A 21,534-nucleotide genomic window follows, 5' to 3' on the forward strand; every position below is an offset into this window, starting at 1 on the left:
AAAGAAGCTAAAAAAAGAAAAAAGAGTGGATATATATATATATGTATAACTGATTCACTCTGCTATACACCTGAAACTAACACAACATTGTACATCAACTATACTCTAATAAAAATTTTAAAAAAGAAAGAAAGGAAGGAAGGGAGGGAGGGAGGAAAGGAGGGAGGAAGAAAAAGGCTGCCGACGCCTGCCCTAGAGATTTGCAAATACAGACCCCTGTTTCCCAAGCTCAGGCCCCTCTGGGCTCTGGTGCAGGCTCACTAAGCCGACCAGGAGAGAAGGCAGCTGAGGTGGGCCAAGCCCCGCTAGCTGGCTGGACGGCTGGATGCTGATGCAGGAGTTTCCCTGCTTCAAATCCCCAGACCACCCTCTTCCTTTTTTTTTTATTTTTTATTTTTGCGGTACGCGGGCCTCTCACTGTTGCGGCCTCTCCCGTTGTGGAGCACAGGCTCCGGACGCGCAGGCTCAGCGGCCATGGCTCACGGGCCCAGCCGCTCCGCGGCATGTGGGATCTTCCCAGACCGGGGCACGAACCCGTGTCCCCTGCATCGGCAGGCGGACTCTCAACCACTGCGCCACCAGGGAAGCCCCACTCTCTTTCTTGATGGATTGATTACTCGAAGCCTCCGCTCACCTTCACAGCAGACATGGCCATGTGCTGAGCGGGGGCCCACACGCTCAGGTGGCCGGCCCCAGCTCAGGGCACCCTTGACACTGGCTCCCAGCTCCTCCTGGGGATCCATCAGTAACCCTGGCCGCCTAGAAAGGGGGAGGGGCCGGGAAGAGGAACACTGGCCTTCCACGACATGATCTCCACAGTGACACAACTCCGGAGGGCGCAGACCAAGACTCAAAGTCTCTAGGCTTCAACAGCATGAGGAAGGTGAAACTCAAGGTGACTGCCCAGAAGATGCTCTGCTCAGATAACCCCAGTTCCTTACCCGCGAGAGTCTCAGTGGTTAAGGAAGTGGGGGGAAGGGGACCAGAATGACTTCCTAACTGTTATGAATACTAAACAAAATACACACAGAATGCGCGAGCCTTGCTCACAGCGGGTGTGAGATGGATGTTTGTGGAAAGGAAATGAGCCTTGGTAGAGCATTTATGAGCTATTTATTTGGGGGGGGGCTGGTTTTTCAGGCATTCGCCCAATTTGATTCACGTCTATAAGTCCTTGGTAGTAAAACTTCAATTTCTAATACAGAGAGAAACTGTTAATGCTCAATACCTGGGATCATATTGTCATGGTGATTCAAAAAATAGCTCTCAGTGCAGGGTCCTGCGTTCTGATGCCCTCGGCTCCTTGTGCCAGGGCAGCTCCAAGGAACCACCTTTGGAAAGCCACCGCAGACCCACCCTAAGAGCATCACTGAAGACCGTCTACATGAAAACACGTGGCCTGTGAACGAGGTCCACACACAAATCAACGTGAGCAGTCTCCTTTAGGGTTCCAGGCTAGAAAAGGCTTCTTTTTCACAGAACCGGTGAGTTTTGCCTGTATTGTCAATTCGACATGTAAATGGCCCTGTTTCACTCTTGTTTTAGTGACCAGAAAGCTCAGATTATAAATTTTGGTCCAAGTTTACCCACCGGAGGGAACACAACGATCTGGATATGGAATCCTATTTTCCCCTTGTCAGGACCTATTATCCCACTTCCTTGTTCTTGACTTTTATTTAAGTTTTACTCTATGTTTAATGTAGACCTCAAGTGTGTACCTCACACCCTTTATGCAATGGGGAGAAACAAGCAAACTCTTCCTACCAACAGACGAATAACAGGATTTCAATCACCAGATTCTCCCACAAGCCTCTGCCAAAATCCTCACAGAAGGGAATACAGGGTGATGTCCATACACCGATTAAATAAACCTCTACAATCCGAGTTTACATGGGCCGTTACGTATTTTGAGAAATGTCTAGAAAGGTAGCAAACTACCTAGGGCATAGTGTCAGGAAAATAATGAAGAAGTACTCAGCACTAACTTCTTCAGAGAATGGAAAACAAAATGCAAAATCTGGGTCTCAGTTTACTGATTTTTCCCCTGAAGGGAAAACCTAGAATGTTGGCTATGTTTGCCCACGTGGAGAACGCAAAGGAGACAGGTTTTCTAAGCGGCTCTTGCACGATGAAGACAAATTCACTGCACCCTGGCCCAGCTCCCAAATTTGCCGGAGCAGGCAGAGGGAACGGATCCCCTATACAGCATCCAGGAGCAGAGCAAGACCCCGCCGGCCCGTCCCATGGGTGCCGTGGTCACCTGTCTGAGCTGCCATCGCCAACAGGGAAAAGGGAAGTGTGGTCTCACCGAGGTCGGCTTGCCCCTCTCCCCCACCTGTCTTCCTCTTCCTTGCCATCTTGTCCACCTGCACCAAAGATGTGCACAAGGGAAGGTGCCCACCTGCTCTGGTCTCCCCTGTGGCTCTCCCCAGCCCACCTGGCAGTTACCCACTCCATCGCGATGAGAGCCTGGCCCTGCACGTGCCCTGCTCTGCACCAGCGTGCGCTTCACCTCTGCCGCGGCCTCAGACAGGAGGCCCACCAGAGACTGCGGGTCTATCTCAGCCACCGCTGGTCCTCGAGGACCCCTTTCCCTGCCTGTTTTGCTGGCTCTTTTCTTCTAGGACTTTCTATCCCCTGCTGGTGATTTGCTTTCTATATTTACTCTCTTATAAAAAGTGATGAGAGTAGGGTGTTACCATTGGGTTTCCCAAGAAAATCTGTACCTGGGCCCCGTGCCGAGCTGGGAACGGGTGCCCACAGCTGCCAGGTCTTGGGTGACGACGGGGCTTCCCCGTTTCCTCCCAGTCTGAGTTCGGTGATGCTGGGTGGCCTTGAAGTAGGACGGTTTATCCAGTTCTCCCACTAACACGATATCCCCATGGAGAGCTGCAAAAATTTAGTCAACATTTTTTCTTCTCTCTGGAGACAGATTTAAGCATCAGAAAGTGAAACTGAAGTGGAGCCCTCTCCCTCCTGTCCTAAATAACCCACCACTTTGCTGGGTCTACATTCGCAGAGCTCCATCAGCCCTGCACCTTCTCAACAAGCTCCTCTTGACCTCAGACTGCGACCGCACTTTCTTCTGTGCGCTCAGCACGGGGTACCAGGAAGAGACCAGACTGTGACTCAGGAAACCTGGGTTTGAGCTCAGCTCCATCACTGTGGCCTCAGCGAATCACTAAGTCCTTCTGCCGTTCAGTACCTGTAAAATGCCCAGATTCACCCCCAAATCATCTCTAAGTCAGCCGCAAATAACACACATATAACTCTCAGTATGAGCCTTTTTAAACAAGTCCAAATAGAAATAACATAAATGTACAAAGAAAGGTAAATAACCAGCAAAGTGAATTTTTCCCTTCATGGTCATCCTGTAGTATCAATTGAAAACTCCCGACAGACATGAAAACCCTACTCTGGAGCGATGCACCCCCGTAACCTGCTCGGGCCACGAAGGTACAGCTCAGTAAGCGTCCAAATGGTGCCTTTGTGGCCCCAAAGATCTAATGCACTTTCCAGAATAGTCTACTATCTCCATGGACACTGGAAAGACCTAATTTAACCGGGGGCTGAAATGCACACTCTCAACTGCCCTCTGAACGTCTGTAGCTAAATGAACACGGATGGTCAATGGACGCCCACACGCACAAAAAATCCCAAATTCTAACTGCTGTAACCTCTTTTTTTAACCAATCCCTACAGATACTTGAAAACGTGTAGCTATTAGGAAAATTAACCTTCCTTTGTAAAGTTCAAATTTTAAGCAGCCCATAATCTTTCATCAACCTAGAAAATAACTGATAAGCCAATCTTCCTGTAAAACCCTGAACAGATTCTGCTTTTCTGTCACCAGGGTAATTTACTGAGGCCAATTTTAATCCTACCACTAAACCACTAATCCCATGACTCTGCAGAACTGTCCCAAGTTTACGTTGCTATGGCAAGCATTCTTACATCAGGAATTCAGTTATTTACTCATAGTTGTGTTTTTCAAGTTGGTTTTAGAAATGAGATCATCGTCCTTGCCTCTTGTTTTAAAACATAAAAAGCCACGTCTGAACTAAGGAAGCCATCTGAGCACGTGGCTGGGTCATCACAGTAACACTAATTTAAATTACGCGTGGTGTTACTCAAAGGAACAAATTATCACCGTTTTGCTAACGGTCATGCTAAAGACACAAAAAGCTCTGGTATGATGAATCTCCATCTGGTGGGACTATGGTTATCAATGTGAATGATTTTCTCCAACTGGCACAAAAATCGCCCCGGGTCACTGACGGTGTCAATATACATGATGTCACCCAAAGCAGCCTTCATTCACACCACTCAGATTCTCTGAGAGGCACCTTCCCATCCACATATGCCCACATACGCTTTACAGGCAACACACATGCATGAGTATAAATGTGTTTACTCCTCTCCTTAAAACAGGAAACACTGTATGGTTAAAACGAATGAGACAGATTCAGCAGGAGACTGTCTGGACACACGTGAGCTTTGGTGGGCAACCCCACAGCCATACGGGACCTTAAAAATGGAGGCAGAAATCTTGATTCTCCACGTCCACAGCTTCCTGAGACGTGGCATCTAGCAGAGGAGCTACCCTTGTGATTAAATCCACATCTATCTGAAAATTCAAAATAACACGTGTAAACTAAACAAGGTGAAAACATCTAGATAATCCCAGAACAGCACCACAAAAGTTTAAATTATACAACAGGATCACCCATCTGTCCATTGGTTCATCCATCCATTTAAAAAAGAATAGCTAATTCTTTAAGGGGAAAAAAAAAAAAACACACATTTTTTTTTAGCTCTAGGTTAAAGTCACCAGAATAATCAGTAACGAAACAGGGAAAGTCCTGTCTCACTAGCCCAACTTTCTGCCTATTTACAACCAGCAGAAGTTTTAACTGCTCACTTTGGGCTGTGTGTCTTCCTGAACCAACACAGTCAGCCAACATTTAATGTCAAACTCTTTTCCACAAAAATTATTTCAGGAAAAAAAAGTGACACTTGCTCACAGCCCTCAAATATCAACAGAATGAGAAGCTGCTAGAGACAGGAACAGCCCTCGGCACATCTCTGGTTGCATCCTTCACTGCCCTCACTTTCGAAGAACATTCTGGAATGCTGAAATGAATCAGTACCTCATGCAGCCCAAGTCAGCCCGAGCAACATAGGTTAAACAGTGCCATATGGCAAACACGGGCGCATGCTGCCCTTTTCTGAGACAAAGGACAAAAATTCCTAAACAAATATCCTTTCTTTTCACATGGGAGGAGGTGAAGAGGGGAGGGTTTTTCAAGTGAGACCAAGTAATGCCGAAAAAAGCTTTTTCTTTAATTCTTAGAGCCTAAGAAAAAAACTAGAGTTTTACCAGAGAACCTCAGTTTTTCAGAGTCTCCCTTCAACTACATCCTGAAAGCTAACACCACAAGTTAGCCTAGCTCCCCATACCCTAAATGAGCAAGAAGTAACAAGACAGCTGCACCCGAGGGCTGAGCTGACAACAGCGGTCCTCCGGGTGCCAGAAACGGTGAGAGACAAGCCTACCTGCTTTTGAAGGAATAAAACACCAGCTTACTTTAGTCTTGAAAATAAAATACATTAATATCTCAACCGACTTCCAACACTCCATTGAGGAGGTGTCTGAACCTCACGATCACATAAAATACATGTCTCTTAAAGTCAGTTTTTGGAATGCGATGACTTGATTACATTCCTGACAGCAAAGCATCATCAACAACAACAAAAGAACAGAGAGAAAAAGAAAGAAAATCTACCGAATGAACACACACACAGTTGAAATATACTTGTAAAATATGTTTGTAAAACGTATATTTGAAATATATTTGCAAAACGTATCTAAACCCAAGGGAGCTGCTTTTTAAGTTTATCTTTTCGACTCACCGGTGTGGTGTTTTACTCATCATTTTACACATATTTACATGTTTGGGTTCTAAAAATAGTTGTGTTTCTAATGATTTCCGCTTTGTAACTTTCAGTACCATTGGCACTGAAGACTACATGCCAACTCTTTTTCGGGAAACTACTTTTAAGGGATATTGAAAGCCACAGAATTATACTTCGTTACAATTCCGATGTATGCTACTGGAAAACATTTCATTCCGGACATAAATATTCCAACCAGCACTAGCTTTGGAAAGAAAAGCTTCAGCTGTTCAAATCACGTGTAGCCAGACGCAAGGGATAAAGAATACACAAAACAGACAGTTGCAACTGCTAATTGTTACCAGTCTGTCTGAAATATACTTGATGTACCTTAGCAGATAGTGTAAATTTCAAATACAAGCAATGCATTTACAGTGCCTATATATGTATCCTCCCTACGACTATTTAAGTCATAACCCTCAAACAGTCCTCTCTTGAAGAAAATTAATTTTAAAATAAAGATGCTTTTAAAAGAACTGGATGAGACATTTTAAACTTATAGTGAAAGTTTTTCTTTATTTTTCCCATAAGGTTTGTTGTATTAAGAAATTCTTCTTAAATAAACATTTGATGTGACCCCTTTCTTAAAATGGGCTCGTGACAATTTGTCGAAATTTCTGAAAACTGTAAGGTATTCATAGCTAGAGTCAGAGGATGAAGAGGATATGCCCTCCCATAAGTCACTCCCCCCTCTGGTGAGAGAGGTAGGGCGGGATCTCAGCTCCCTCAGGGCAGAGGTCACCCCTCCATCAAAGAGAAATGTCCCACCTCCCTACCGCCCCCCCCCCACACACAATTCACTTGTTCCTGGGTCCAGAGAGGATGGCAGCGAAGGCATGAATCTAAAAAATGCTGTCACTCTTGTGGTCCCAAGGCACATTCAAACCCTAACAGGCTGCTGCCAACATACTGTTGGTCATCAGACGGAAAAGGTTGGGGGTGACATCCCCAAGGAGAAGACAAGAAGGAGAAGAGAGCCACCGTCACCTGTGTGACTCATGCCGCCAGTTAGCACCAAGCCCAGCGCAGAACAAGAGTCGAAAAATTGCTGGTACCCAAACTCCGGAGCAGACAGAATGGCAGCCCAGGGATGCACACCCACACTCCACATTCACATCTGCCTTCTCAGAGCTCCATCCCGCTAGCCTGCCTCTACACCACCACACATGGAGATGTATCCCAAACACCACCTGATCAGACTTCAGAACAAATCCACTCCTGACACGGCGCTATTCATTGAAAAATGCAAACCCAAATGAGATGAGGCTTCCTACCAAGAGCATAAGGGTCTGGGAGCTAAAGACAGTGATGCAATGAATTCTTCCTGTTTAGACATTAATAATTCCGGAAGAAAAGATCAAAGGTGCCCAGCGCTAAGCAAGCCAAGGCAGGTCCACGTGCTGGGTGCCAGTTCTACCGGTGTAAGTACAGCGAGGGGGACACAGGCAGCGGGGCCAGGGCAATGCAGCACACAGGCCCACTAGTATCCTCTGGACGGCGTTCAGTAAGAAGAGAGTTAATGGAACTTTCCCCACAGCCTCTAGAGCTTTTGAGGGGGAGGGGTTAGGGCAGCAAAGAGATGCATTTTTTGAAAGAATTGACTGCGTCAGAATAAGTCCATCCAAGTGCTAAAAGGTATAAACATTTACAGCATGTAAGATGTCTGCTTTTGAAGAAGGAATGTTACGTTCAAATATTTATAACTGCAGATATCTGATCAAATACATTTCACTTTCTTCTGCTTTCTACCATTAGCTCTATGCCTTCAGCTGAAATCTATGCCTTATCACCGAGAAAGGTTAGCTGTCTCCAGCTAAATTTGGCCATCAAACGCCAATGAAAAAGTTATTTGTTTCCTGCACAACAGAGTTGCTTTATTCAGCTACATTATAAGCAAAATACCACTTTTAATGATATAACTGAAAGCAATGTCGAACATGGAATAAAAACCAAAAGAGTGCAGTCTCTTGCACACTGCAAACAAATATATTATGAAAGGAAAGTACACACGTCTGGACAAGCTCCTTCCCGCTGAAGAGAGTCAGCTTCTATTTCAGTTTCCTATTTCTATGCCATTAAGGTATAATGCAGCTGAAACTCTAAACACAATCTCCAGCCAGACTTAGAGCCACTCCCACAAAATTCTTTATAAGAGTCCTTCTGGTAAATTATGAATAAGACCAATACGTATCCTGGAAAAGGAATAAATAAAACTCCACAGCAACCCAATAAACTGAGCACTGGTTTTTCAAGAACCATCCATGACTAAACTCTACTTAAATTCCTAGGTCACATTATCATTTTTCCCTGTTTAGTAACGCTGAAAACCATCTGTTCGAGTTGACCCCACTTTGAGTTCTTCTTTAAAGAAGTCTCCTTTTCTTTTTCACATAATTGTTGCTAAACTTAATCTCCCCATTGAACGCTCCACCTGTAAGACTCAAATATCTCCACGTAGGAGCAAGTAAGGTAAATGAAGTTAAAGTTTAATTCACGGAAGTGGAGACAAGGTGATTTCAGCATCGACCTGTTTTCACAGACATCTCCCATTCTATTCACTCTGCGTTGGTCTCTGAGATGTCTCATCAAGTTAGAAATGTGGGGACTTCGGAGCCCCAAGGAAACTTTAGTCTCTAAATGAGTCAGTCAACTTTCAAGGTCCTCTACAAATAACAATGGGATTAAGACCAGTGATGAAAACTATTCTCAAATCATCACTGACTAGTATCAGTTACACGTCCAAAAGTTAAAAGTCCTTGATGGAGCAAGTTTCAGTATACTAAGCCATTTGGAAAGATTACGCTGACAACAAAAGCTTTCGGAAATGAAACGAAGCAAAACTCCTCTCTCTTTTTCCACTGCTGAATCCTGCGCCTACCAACTATGCTCCTTGGCTGTTCTGTTTCATTTTACAGACGTTCGCATTCTTCTCAGTGAGCTTTCTGGCGCATCCCTGGGGCTTGTTATTTTTTTAGAATGTTAATGTGCTCTAAACGTTTCATTTTATTCAAATTAGCAAATTTAACAAAATAAAGCCTTACTAATGAACTAAGAAAAATACCAGACATAATATATTTGTATCTTAACACATCAAAATTCTAATTCCATTACCAAAATACTGGAGTCTCGCTCAGAGCTCAGGGTCTCCCAGAGTCCATTCAAGACGGCATGGGAATTGCTCTCGTGAAACTGTCTGTCCTTCTCCAGGACCCGAACTCCCAGACCCAGGCACGGCCGGCCAGCTCCGCACCCTCCAGTTTCGCACACAGGCGGGGAAACTGCGCGGCAGTGGTATGTGGGATAGTTAATTCCGGCCAGTCTGTGTCAATATAAATAACACAGCTATTTTGACGCCACAATCAAAGAATGCAAGAGAAAATGAAGGAGGAACAAACAAATGATAAAATGAGCTCTTTTTTTTTGCGCGGCAGTAGAAAGATCCTACCGAATAGCATGCATGCCTAGTTCCTTAAAGTAGCACTTACATTCCTAAACCAAAATACTCCGATCATACTAACAGGAAGGCACGAAAAATAATCTGGCGAAGATCCTGTTGGGGGAATAACCACCCTTGCTTCTCCTCCGGTCAGACCTTTAATGGTATTTATCACACCGCCACGGGGTGGGAGCACCTCAATGTTTAAGTCATCTTTAATCAAGGCTGGAGACCTACGGGCAGGTTCATGGGGGAAATGCAGGTCTGTTGCACGTTTAATGAAGACTTTTGTGACCTGCCCTTAGGTCGGCGCGGTGCGCGGCCCAGGGTCCCGCAGCCCTGCCCTTTGTTACGCGGTGGACCCCGCCGGCAGGCCTGGCCCCCAACCACGGACACCCCGGGGCTTCCAGCCGCAGCCCAGAGGGCACGCGGGGTCCCCACGGCCGACACGCACCAGGTCCCACGAGCAGGACGCAGCAACTCCACGCGCGGACGCCCCACACGGGGACGCCCGGGCCCGGTGCCCACCAGCCCCTCGCGCACAAATCCGCGCGCTGCCCGCGGCCCGGCACCAGGTCAGGTATGAACACTTATGTAATCGCCCGGGGGCCACGCCTCTCCCACCGCCCCACCTCCGCCAGGACAAAGTGAAGTTTAAAATAGAAACCAATTACCTGGCCTCCGCCGCGCCTCGGCCCCCGGAGCGCGGTCCGCGCCGCCGCGCACACCCCCGCCCCAGCCGGGGCCCAGCGCAGCCCGCCCCCCGCCCCGGCCCGGCCCGCACTCCCCCGCCCCGCGCCGACCCCGCCCCAGACCAGGCCCTCACCCCCCGGCCGGGCCCCCCAGTCTCCCGCCCCAGAGCAGCCCCGGGCCCTGCACTCCCCACCCCCAACCTCATCCCCGCCCCCTCCCGCCGGCCCGATCCCTCCCCAGTTAGACCCTCTCCGGCCCGCACGGACCCCCGCCTTTGTTACGGTGCGAAGTTGGGCCGTGGGTCCCCGTCTCTTTCACTTCTTGGGTTACAGTGCAGGCGTGTGACGTCCGCTCCACATGACGGGGGCGGGGGGCGGGCGCCGGGGGGAGGGGGCGGGCCGGGCCCTCCCCCACCTCCCCGCCCCGCCCGCCCCGCCCACGGCCCTCCCCCAGTTAGCCGGGCCGCGAGAGGCCGCCGCCCCCGGGGCGGGCAGGTAAATGCCCCCGCCCCCGCCGGGCCCCCGCCTCCCCAGGCGCCCCAGGCCCAGCGCCGCACCAGCGGGAGAAACAGAAATAGGAATGATTTAATCTAGCGACGCCTCCCCCTTCTGCCCATTCCTCAATCCGCGAGCTCACAGAGATTGGGGGGCGGGGGGAAGAGAATCGAGTCGTACTCGGATTTAGGGGGCGGAAATGGCCCGGGCGGGAGGCGCGGGGCTCTGGACACCACCTTGTAACCGAGTTAGGATCTTGATGGGAGAGGACGAAGGTCGCCCGGGGTCGCCCGTGGACCCTCCGGCAGACCTCCGCGCGGCTCTGCAGCCGGACACACCGTGCGTGGACCAGGTCGGGTAGCAGGGTGCCTCCCAGGGGTCTCGGGGAAGCAGGGGACACATGTGGGTCCCTAACCCGTTCCCTGCAGCATTACCATCCGTCCCAGGGCGAAGCAGCACAGCCACTCCAATACGGAACAGAGATGCTACATGGCTAGTAGCATGTGTCCACACACAACACTACCAGTATTCCTAGGGAAGTTGGTGCCGGGTTAAACCCGTAGGAAACGTGTGGCGGCCCGTGACGCGCTCCGCCCGTGAATGTGCCCATTGTGCGCGGGAGCCACGGCCAGCCCTTCGCATTCATAAGTCGGGTGGGCAGCAGAACTCTGACCATAAGCAGGTCACATTCTAGCCTTTGCCATGGACTAAGGATCAACTGCCAGTGAGAAAATAAAATGTGAAGTTGGAAGGTCCACGCTGCCCTTCACTTTTACAGTTAACACCAGTTTCAACAATCCTCGACCTGGCTACGCTTAGCGCCCGGCGAGTGGGCTCCCTCCCTCCGACCCCAAGAGCGCAGGGCGCGCCTGCCGCGTGGGAACGTGACGGAAGGAACCACACATTTCGATTCCCCAGTCTCTGAGGAGCACAATCGCATCACTCCTTTTCTTCCCCGTCTGCAGGTTTCGACTGGAATCCGAAAGCACTTCTTACGCCCATTCTTTACGGGGGGACACTCGGAGGCTGGAGGGTCTCCATTTGGACTGCCGCGTGCCCACCTAGCTTCAAAGACTCAGAAAAAAGCGTGTCCACGTCTACAGCTCTCAACTGTGCAAATCAGGAGCCTGAGGACGCGTGGGGCTGGTCGGATTTAACAGTGTGCAGACACATGGGCGCATGCACGCGCGCGCGCGTACACACTCACACCCCAAATTACCTCCGGGATGGAGAAAGCCGCTGCGGATTGGCCGGGAGAGCCGTCACTCACACCCAGGGGGCAGGGAGACTTCGCAAGGCTGTTTCCTTTTTTTCCCCTTCCCTACCGTTTCATTTATTGGTAAAACAACAGCAGAGGTCTGAAAGTTAGCCATCTGCGCCGAGAGAGAGTTTGCCTTCGTTAACGAGGGGGGGCGTCAGACAATATCCGTTTAAATATATTTTGTACTTCCTCAATGGATGAAAGGGGAAATTAGCAATCGGGGTGGGGGAGGACAGGGAGAGCGCGGTGAAAAGGAGGGGGTCATCCGGGAGGGGATGGACGCAGGGTGAAGCTGTTCTCAACACCCAAAAGGGACTCTGACCTTTCATTGATCTCGAAATTAAAAAAATGTTCTTCACAGGTCAGATTAGAACAAACGCTGGTCCTAATTTATGAACTCATTATTTTAATTTTATTATTTAAGCATGCGCCAGCAATCGTGTTTCCTTAAGAAAGAACTGACCTATTTTTGGCTGGAGATAAACGATCATGTTAACAGATGTTAATCTTGTAATCTGTTTTTCCTGTAAGCACTTTACATACCCGGGTTTCAGACCTTAAAAATAACATCTTTTCCAAAAAGACCTGACGTCACAATTCACTCCCTGAAAAATCACTCCCCCTCTCCAGTTTTTTTCCTCCGCAATGATCTCAAAGACATTAAATCTTTTCCACTTTATAAACGCTGATTTGTTCTGCCTCGACTCCCACAGGCTTTTATTTGCATTTCAAATTCCACAGGTTACACCAGTCGCCTTTTCAAAAAATGTAAACCAACAATGAAGCAGCAAATGGCTTTCTGTGCATCTGGATTAAATAAGGCTCAGAATGAATATATTTTAAAAGAGAGCTGAGCAAGTTGATCTTTGCACACCCGGAGACCAAGTAATTCTTTATCAGTAAGCCCAGCGGAATGAGTAAAACACAGACACACAACCCCAGAAGCCCCTGGTCACATCCCGGTCTGCTGCGGGGAGCTTATTAACGCTGATAATAAGCGAGGCTGACTTACAGACCCACATTTTTCGGATCCAAGGCTCGGTCTCTCGGGTCCCTAATAGCAAAGCTCCACCGGCTCCCCAGCCCACCACGGCTGATTGTCACCGCACACCAACCTTCCTTCATGAACCACTGTTTTAAATGCCCAACTCGGCTGTCTTTTAACAAACTTATTCATACAAAGTTTCTTTAAAACTCGACGAGGCGGTTCGATCTAAATACTGATCTTAACACTCCAGTAGGTTAGCTCCCCCTGGAAATGGCAGACGAGGCGCTTCTCCACCACCACCACCACCCCCAAACACACACCCCAAGTATTCTTTTCTAGTATATACGCGGGTATACAGCGCGATCAATACCTCCTCCGCCCCCCGTCACGCCAGGCTGGGTGCATCTCCGAGGAGCCCCTGCCACGCAGACCCCGTCTCCCCACCCCGCCTCAGTCACTGCGAGAACCCTCGTCCCCAACCCCACTCCGGCCCTAACTTCCCTTCCGGGCTCTCACTTCTTTAATGTTAGGGTCACTTATGCGCTCCCAGCTGATGGGCACGCAGCCAGGGGAGGGGGGAAACAACGCCCCTCCCCGCAAGCACGTCCCCGAGGCAGCAGCGCTCGGTGCCCACTGGCATCGACCCCATCCACCAAACCCTTAATAACTGAAGCGGCTCCTCGGGCCCCGAGGCCCCAGCACCCACCTTCATTAGCCGGAGCGTTTTACTTTAAAGTAAGGCAATTTGCTCTTTGTCTCCTAATGGATGGAGAGCGCATCCGAGCTCCCCTCCTCCCGCGTCGCCTTTGACGAAGTGTACAAAGCCGGAGCCTCCTCCGCGCTCCCACCCCGCCCCTCCACTGCGGTAAAAGCCACCTCCCGGGCGCTCGCTGGGCCGCCCGAAGTTGCATCTTCCCTCTCCCGGAATTGCGGAGCGGAGCAACTAGCCACCGGGAAAGCGAACCGCCCTCCCCGAGCCCCGGAGTCCTTTCCCGGAGCCCCGACCCCCGCGGCGCACGCCGGGTCCTCCACACGTCGAGGCCTGGTCCCAGCGACCCCCGCCCTCCCGCGGGCCCCGCCGCGCCTACACCCCGGCCCCTACCTTGGCGGGGAGGCGGGCGGCCCGGAGAGGAGGACGCGCACGCCCCGCGCCTCTGAAGGTGAAGCCGAGCGCCCGAGGCGCGGAGCCGAGCGCTGCACTAGACCGACCGCGCCAGCTGCGCCCGGGCGCGGGGGACGCGCGAGGGCGCGCGGGGCCCACCACGCGCCCGGCCCCCTCCCCGCGCCGCCCGCGCGCGCCCCGGACGCGCCCGCCCCGCGGGGACCCCGGCGCCGGCCGGGCTCCGGGGGTTGCGCGGCGCGGGGAGGGGACCGGGCCCCAGCGGCCCGGCGCAGGCCCGAGGCTTCCCCCAGCCCCGGAATGGTCTGCCCTGTAGGAAACGCACACGCTCCACTATTGTCTCATCAGCACAAAGTTCTGCCACACTGCGGGGAAAGTCTGGAGGCTCGCGATGACTCAGACACTGATAATTCTTCCCCTAATAGCACTGAATCCCGATCCCAGCGGCTAGTTGTCGCCCCTTCTTCCCAAGGACTAGCGCTGCCGCAGATCCAGTTACGGGAAGCTGTTTACGCGCACACACGGATACACACACAGGCACGCATCCATACGTGCAAGCGTGCCGGGAATGCATGTTCAGCCGGCTCGGGCACCTGAGCCCTAAGCCTGGAATCCAGATTCACAGGCGGGTATCCTTCCGGTGGTCCCAGCCGCGCGTGGTTTACAAGCCGCTTAGGGTGTGCGTTTCACCTAACTTCCTGATAAAGGTGCCGGGGGTATTCAGACACAGGGTATCTGCAGATGAAGTCCGGAATCAAGATGGGGTCCCACTGGAAAGACTTCAGAACAAGATTCTGCTGTCTGGCAATTTAAAAATCCCTGTTGTTTTTTATTTTTATCCTTGAAAAGTTCCACTTTAATTTTTTTCAAACTCCACTTTCTCACCCCAATTACTACTCTCCGTGGGCCGTAGTTAGTTGCACTAAGTCGAGTCTGAGAATGGAAATCCCAATTTGACTCCAGAAATCTTTCACGGGGAGTGGGTGACTGCAGAGGAGAAGGGGCGGGAGGGGGCAGATGGAGGGGAAGGAGGAGAGGTGAAGGGGGGAGGCTGTGGGAGCGGGAGCCCCCCCCCCCCGCACGCTCGAGCCGGGGGTGACGTAGACCCAGGGAGCGGTGGCCTGCGCGGAGTAATGCTGCCCTCTCCCACCAGGCTCCTGGCCGTGTTCTGCTCACCTCGTGACGATCTGCAGTGGAGATGGATTCCATCCAAGACACGGCCGTGGCTCTGCTGTGGAGGCCGCGCTACGATCCAGGCCTTACCTTCCGCGGTGGCATTTCTCTCGGAGCCTAACGTTCGCTAATGTTCACGGCTGCTGCAGCAGCTCGGGGGCCCGCTCCAGCTCAGGGCATTTACAACAGAAACCACTACGGACCAGCACCCAGGAAGGGAGTTGTGTCTGCAAAGCTGGACTCTCAGCCAGTGGGCCATTCTGCATGTGTGCGACGTGAGTGCAGGGGGTGTGATGTGTGTGCGTGTGTGTGCATGTGCGTGCGGTTCCACGAAGCAAGGGAGTGGGGGGTAGAGAGACAGGGAGGGAGCAAGACGGCCGAGAACCTCTGCGAGAAGGATTCCTGGTCATAAAATATGATTAATGATCTGCACTAACTCGGAGAGCAGGCATGGTAAAGGTCGTTGACGATTGTTGCTGGTTTCAGCCTGAATGCCTGAGTGCGATGTATTCTTGAACAATCAAATTTAAGCCCGATTCACAGAAAAGTATTGAAGTGCCCACAATTCTTTACAATGCAGAGTAAAAATGCACAAATAAAAGTACGCCCCTGTTGCAACTGATTACATGGATATAAATCATATAGAGACGCACTATCACATATATAGGTATGCGCCCCCAAAGAGATTAAAATTTGCCTACTGAAACTTTAATACTTTTTGTAGTATTTTGGAATGGATTTGAGTCCATGGTAAAAGTTCTTAGGTCTATTTAAGACTACAGGATTGCACTAATAACTTCCATGTGTGGAAAATTGACAAGTTAGACCAACAATCGGTGAGCAAAGCTTCCACACTCCTCCACATAAAACTGTGAGCTTCATGACTTGCCTTCTTTCTCCAGCCTGCTTATCACCCACATGTGATTTCACTCAGGGCCACGCGGGTTCTACAATAATAGTGTGCTTTTCTTCCCTGTTTCTCTACAATGCATGCAGAATCTGAGAATGTAACTTGAGAGGCCGTAAGAGTTACATCCTGGGGAATGGCAGCTTGAGGACCAGCTCGGTTTTGTTACTGGTGAGAGCACCCTTCGTGAGCCGGTTGTGTTTACATTACTGTTCGTTTGTCAACACACTATTTTAAAAATGGTATCAAAACAAAATATATGAGTTCTCGTACTACTCCTACAATATATTCAGCATGGTCAAAATTTCAACTGTTTAATATCTTCAGACATTTAAAGTCCCCATTAGAGTTTAAGGACACTGCTTCTGCACAAAATATACATCCCTGAAATCCCCCAAAAGAAGTCCTCCTATTTTGAAATGTTTAGGTAAATTACAACATTTGGGTGGAGAGAAATCAGCAAGACTGATGGATTAATGGTTGGATATACATTGGGTATTTATAATTTTATAACAGAAAAGAATTCTGGTTAATGAAATAGTTGGAGAAAAAAATACTTATTTTCCCTTGTTCTGGTCTAATGAATTATCTGTTCAGGATTTGGGACTCTGTCCCTTCAAGCTAAGGAAAATGACATTTTAATGAAACAGTGTTGAATGGCTTGTCTGCATAAGTCAGGCAATGGTGTGTGATTATTGGGCATTTAGATCAGAAAGGTTCCTAAGAGATTCCATTAAAGAATAGTTAGAAGTGAAAAACAGATACCAAAAAAAACAAGAACCTCCTAAAAGGCCTTGTCCGTCTGAAAGCTGGAAGTGAAACTCTCTAAACTATAGTGTGAAATCTAAGACAAACTAAAAATATTTATTAAATATGCATGCTCAAAATTTTAAGTGCACTACTTATTAGTAAATATCTAATGTTAAGTCTTTGTGAGAATTTCTTAGGATTTTCTAAATTATATCTGAGAAAGGAGAATGACATCATATACCTAAGTCCAGGTATAAAATATTTAGCTCTCTGAACTAACTTAAATTTAGAGATTTCAGAGTGGATTGGGGATACATTTGATTTAAATTGTCAACCAGTATCCCTAGGTAAAGGCTGTTTAAGAGCAGCACAGCTGCTGCTGCATTTATACTGTCTGGAGTAGGTGGCAATCTCACGTATAAATGGAAATTGGCTATTTATTTAGTCACTGATGGTTTCAAAAACGTTACCGCAGTCCTAACTTGCCGTTCTTTCCTAAACTCTTTCCCTTCCTTAGAGGCTGGAGACTCAGAGAATCCGCTGTTTTTAGATTACGGAGGAAGGGAAAACAGCCCATCAGCGTGAGCGATTCAGTATGGAATTTAACATATGGTGACCCCCTGCCCTGATGAGAGGGAAAGTTGTGATTATATTTTAAATAGTCTTTACAAAATGGTTTCAGGCTGCTTGAATCTGAAGTTAACCAACAGAATATTTTTAATCGTGGCGTAGGAAACTATCTCAGTTGTTTCTTAAATTTTAATTCCTATGGAAGGTGATGAATACTGTAGTAGTGAAATAGACACTATACGTTTCTTCTAAACATACACACACACACACACACACACACACACACACACACACACACACCCCATTACCTCTAATGTGATCCATGTCCAGATTCTCCTAGCTTCTCACCGAGCAGCTTTCTCTGGTGCCGTCTTTTGTGTAAATTTGACAATTTGGGTCAATCTGTCTGGGCTTTAGGCTTAGTCAGTCATGGTGGAAACCTGCGTGTTGTTTGAAAGACTTCCGTGACGATTTCTTCACCTCTCCGTGGCGTCCGAGTCTGAATACACCTTAAAAGCCATACCTGAATTTTTCAATAGTTTAATAATCAGCAAAGCGTCTCTTCCAGATCTGTGCAAAATGGACCCATATGCGCGACACAGAGAATGGTTTCCTCATTTTTCCCCACGGCAGAAACCCTAACCTTCCCAGGGAATCAGCCGTTTTAACAATCTGTCCTGGTTTTCTGCTCAGAGGAAAATTCCATGATGACCCCTACTCCTGTTCTCAATGCAGCACGGCTTCTCTTTTACTCTTGTGCGCCGATTTTGGTTAATGACAAAGATATCTTTAATAACTTTCGGTCAGAGCGTTCGTGCCGATTCAGAATTGAGGCAAAAGCATCATGGGACTAACAGTCCCAGGGGTTTGCAGGCACGTTTTCTCACCATTTGCAGTTTGGGGTAACTACGTCAGAACCTCACAGCAGGTAGAGGGCCCTCAAATCTGTTCTTAATATCAACCTAAGTGAAAGAGTCTCGCAGCAGCTGGCTGCGGGAGAGCTGATACGGAATTCCACAGATGCGGTTCCTAATGGCTGGAAGAATAAAAGGAAGTAGGCCGCAGAGCAGAATTCATTTAAGGAAAGACAAATTCAGGAAGGATTCTTCTTTGGAAAGATTTCCCATGTTCGGGAAGGGAGGGAGTGTTTTTCTTATCACAGGATCCCACAGTATGTTAATTACTTAACAGATAGGTTGTTACTAACACCATACTTCTTACAACAGCAAAACCAATGACTTTTTCTGCCCCCAAATCTCATTATGTTTCCCCATGCATAACTGATTACATGTGCGTGTTGATGCAAACTTTTCTAAGAGAACTGAAAATAAAATAAGGGAACCGGCAACATCTCTTTCACTGTGGGTAGGCAGATATACTTGTAATGAAACCGAGGAGGGAATAAATGCTCAGAAACCTTCGCGTGAGATCTCATTTGACACATCACAGAAGACAGTTTGAAGGAAAGCAGAATTTGGCATTTAGGTGGTTTGATGATATTAGAATCAGAACAATAAGAAAAGAAGTGGCCAGGATACGGGTGAGTCGTTGTCATAACTATGGAGTCAAGACATTTCGTTGATGAGGAAGGCTGGGTACAATTTTTTTTTATTAATTTTTATCGCAGTATAGTTGCTTTACAATGTTGTGTTAGTTTCTACTGTACGGTAAAGTGGATCAGCTCTACGTACACATATATCCCCTCTTTTTGGGATTTCCTTCCCATTTAGATGACCACAGAGCACTGAGTGGAGTTCCCTGTGCTATACACAGGGAACTGTGTAGGTTCTCATTAGTTATCTATTTTATACATAGTAGTGTATATATGTCAGTCCCAGTTTCCCAGTTCATCCCTCTCCCCCCATCCTCCTGGTATCCATATGTCCGTTCTCTACATCTGTGTCTCTATTCCTGCTTTGCAAATAAATTCATCTGTATCATTTTTCTAGATTCCACATGTGAATGATATGATACGATATTTGTTTTCCTCTTTCTGACCTACTTCACTCTGTATGACAGTCTCCAGATCCATCCACATCTCTGCAAATTGCACAATTTCGTTCCTTTTTATGGCTGAATAAGATTGGGTACCATTTTTTTTTTTTTTTTTTTTTTTTTTTTTTTGCGGTCCGCGGGCCTCTCACTGTTGTGGCCTCTCCCGTTGCGGAGCACAGGCTCCGGACGCGCAGGCTCAGCGGCCATGGCTCACGGGCCCAGCCGCTCCGCGGCATGTGGGATCTTCCCGGACCGGGGCACGAACCCGTGTCCCCTGCAACGGCAGGCGGACTCTCAACCACTGCGCCACCAGGGAAGCCCGGGTACAATTTTTTTAGTGACTTTTTATTGCAGTAAAAGGGACATAACACAAAATTTACCATTTTAACTATTTTTAGGTGTACGGTACAATGGCGGTAAGTACATTCACAAGGTTGTACAACCATCGCCGCTGTCCATCTGCAGAACTCTCTTCATCTTATAAAAGGGGAACTCTGTCCCCATCAACAACTCCCCATCTGCTCCACCCCGCAGCCCCGGACTACCACCGTTCTACTTTCTGTGACTGTGAATTCGACTACTCGAGGGAACCTCATCTAAGTGGGATCTCAGAATATTTGTTTTTTTGTGTCAGGCTTATTTCACTGAGCATAACGTCCCAAAGGTCCATCCACGCTGTAGCTTGTAACTAGGTACGATTTTGCCTTCTTTATAAAAGATGTAGCAGTGGGCTTCCCTGGTGGCGCAGTGGTTGAGAGTCCGCCTGCTGATGCAGGGGACACGGGTTCGTGCCCCAGTCCGGGAAGATCCCACATGCCGCGGAGCGGCTGGGCCCGTGAGCCATGGCCGCTGGGCCTACGGGTCCGGAGCCTGTGCTCCACAACGGGAGAGGCCACAACAGTGAGAGGCTCGCGTACCGCAAAAAACAAACAAAAAAAAAACAAAGATGTAGCAGTTATACAGGCAGGCAAGAACTTTGCCAAATAAACTGATTAACAAGTGACTACAATCTCAATAAAAACAATTCTCAAGAATTTATCTTCTCTTATGATGATCTTATCTGGCTGTCTTTGCTTGTCTTGGCCTCCTTCTAAGTTTCAGGAGAAATATGAGAAAAGCCCCATCTTCTTCCCAAATGGAAGCCAGTGCAGCTGAAACTACACAGAGCAAACCTAACGTTGAACTTGAGTTAACTACTCTGGTTAGTAGTTTCACGGCTGATTGATGACTTATAACCAAACTACATCCCCCCAAAGTGGAGGAAGCATATTAAAAATCAGAAAATTAAAAATTAAAATCAGTAAAAAGGAACAGTGAAGTTGACCTACCGGCACCTGAGATGTGTTCACGAATGTATCCAGGCACTAAGGCAACCCCAGGCTTCTGGCCCCAAGGAAAGCCTTTGGTTAAGAGGGTCCATCTTTCTCGGGATGGAACCAGGGTGCGTGTGTGTCTCTGGGGCCTCACTGGCGTACAGTGAGCAGACGTTCCATTCTAGGGCACGCGGAGGTGTTTTGGTGTGCCCGCAACAGATAGTGAACCCATGGCATGCAGTTTAACCTGGGGGCCAAGATGGAATTTTTGAAAGAGACAAACGGCTGGGTCTCTACAATTGAGTCACTAAATTGTACTAATTGAGTCACCGAAAAGCTTTCGTTCTTCTTGTCAGCGTCACGGTGGCCAGCGTCACGGTGGCCAAGCTGAGCTGGGAATGTGAGGGAGTCATATTAGATCGCTGAAACATGTAGTACAATGAACAATTTAAAAAATACTTCAAGTAGGCAGTCATCATTTAAAGCAGACGATGACGAAAGTTCAAAATATTTTTAAATCCTAATTTTTCACAACTGTGCATTCCTTCGTTCATTCATTCCACATTTACTACTCCTTAGCCAGGCACTGGATTAAGCGCTCATTTAACAAAGAATATTTATTACATAAGAGCTTACATTTTATGTCATTTAATCCTCCCAATAATCCCACGAGGTAGGCGTCACTATCGTCCCATTTTACAGATGCTCAAGTTCAGCGTCCGTGGCCCCGTCCAGCGGGCAGAGCTGGCAAGTGCCAGGGAGGGGGTGGGAAGGCAGCCGCCCTGCAGCGCGTCACTAACCCTTACGCCAACCCATCCACCAGCCAGAGCACATGGCCTCGGCTGCTTTAAAGATGATTCTAAGGTGGACGAAACCAAA

At 48.5% G+C, this 21,534-nt stretch overlaps 1 protein-coding gene across 6 annotated transcripts in view; it reads right to left on the reverse strand.

The window, feature by feature from the left end:
- Positions 1-14,030, reverse strand: part of ZNF516 (zinc finger protein 516) — a 111,063-nt gene extending 97,033 nt beyond the window's left edge. For 5 of the 6 annotated variants that reach the window (XM_069541335.1, XM_069541334.1, XM_060029237.1 and 2 more), the window contains exon 1: positions 10,351-10,419. The gene's annotated coding sequence lies outside the window, so the exon portion shown is untranslated. Of the gene's footprint in view, positions 1-10,350; positions 10,420-13,929 lie in introns of those variants that run through there. The other variant, XM_060029239.1, reaches the window with a different exon arrangement.
- Between the last annotated feature and the right edge of the window lie 7,504 nt (positions 14,031-21,534).

Source organism: Delphinus delphis, chromosome 13 (assembly GCF_949987515.2).
Source record: "Delphinus delphis chromosome 13, mDelDel1.2, whole genome shotgun sequence".
In the NCBI taxonomy this organism is placed as follows: Eukaryota; Metazoa; Chordata; class Mammalia; order Artiodactyla; family Delphinidae; genus Delphinus; species Delphinus delphis.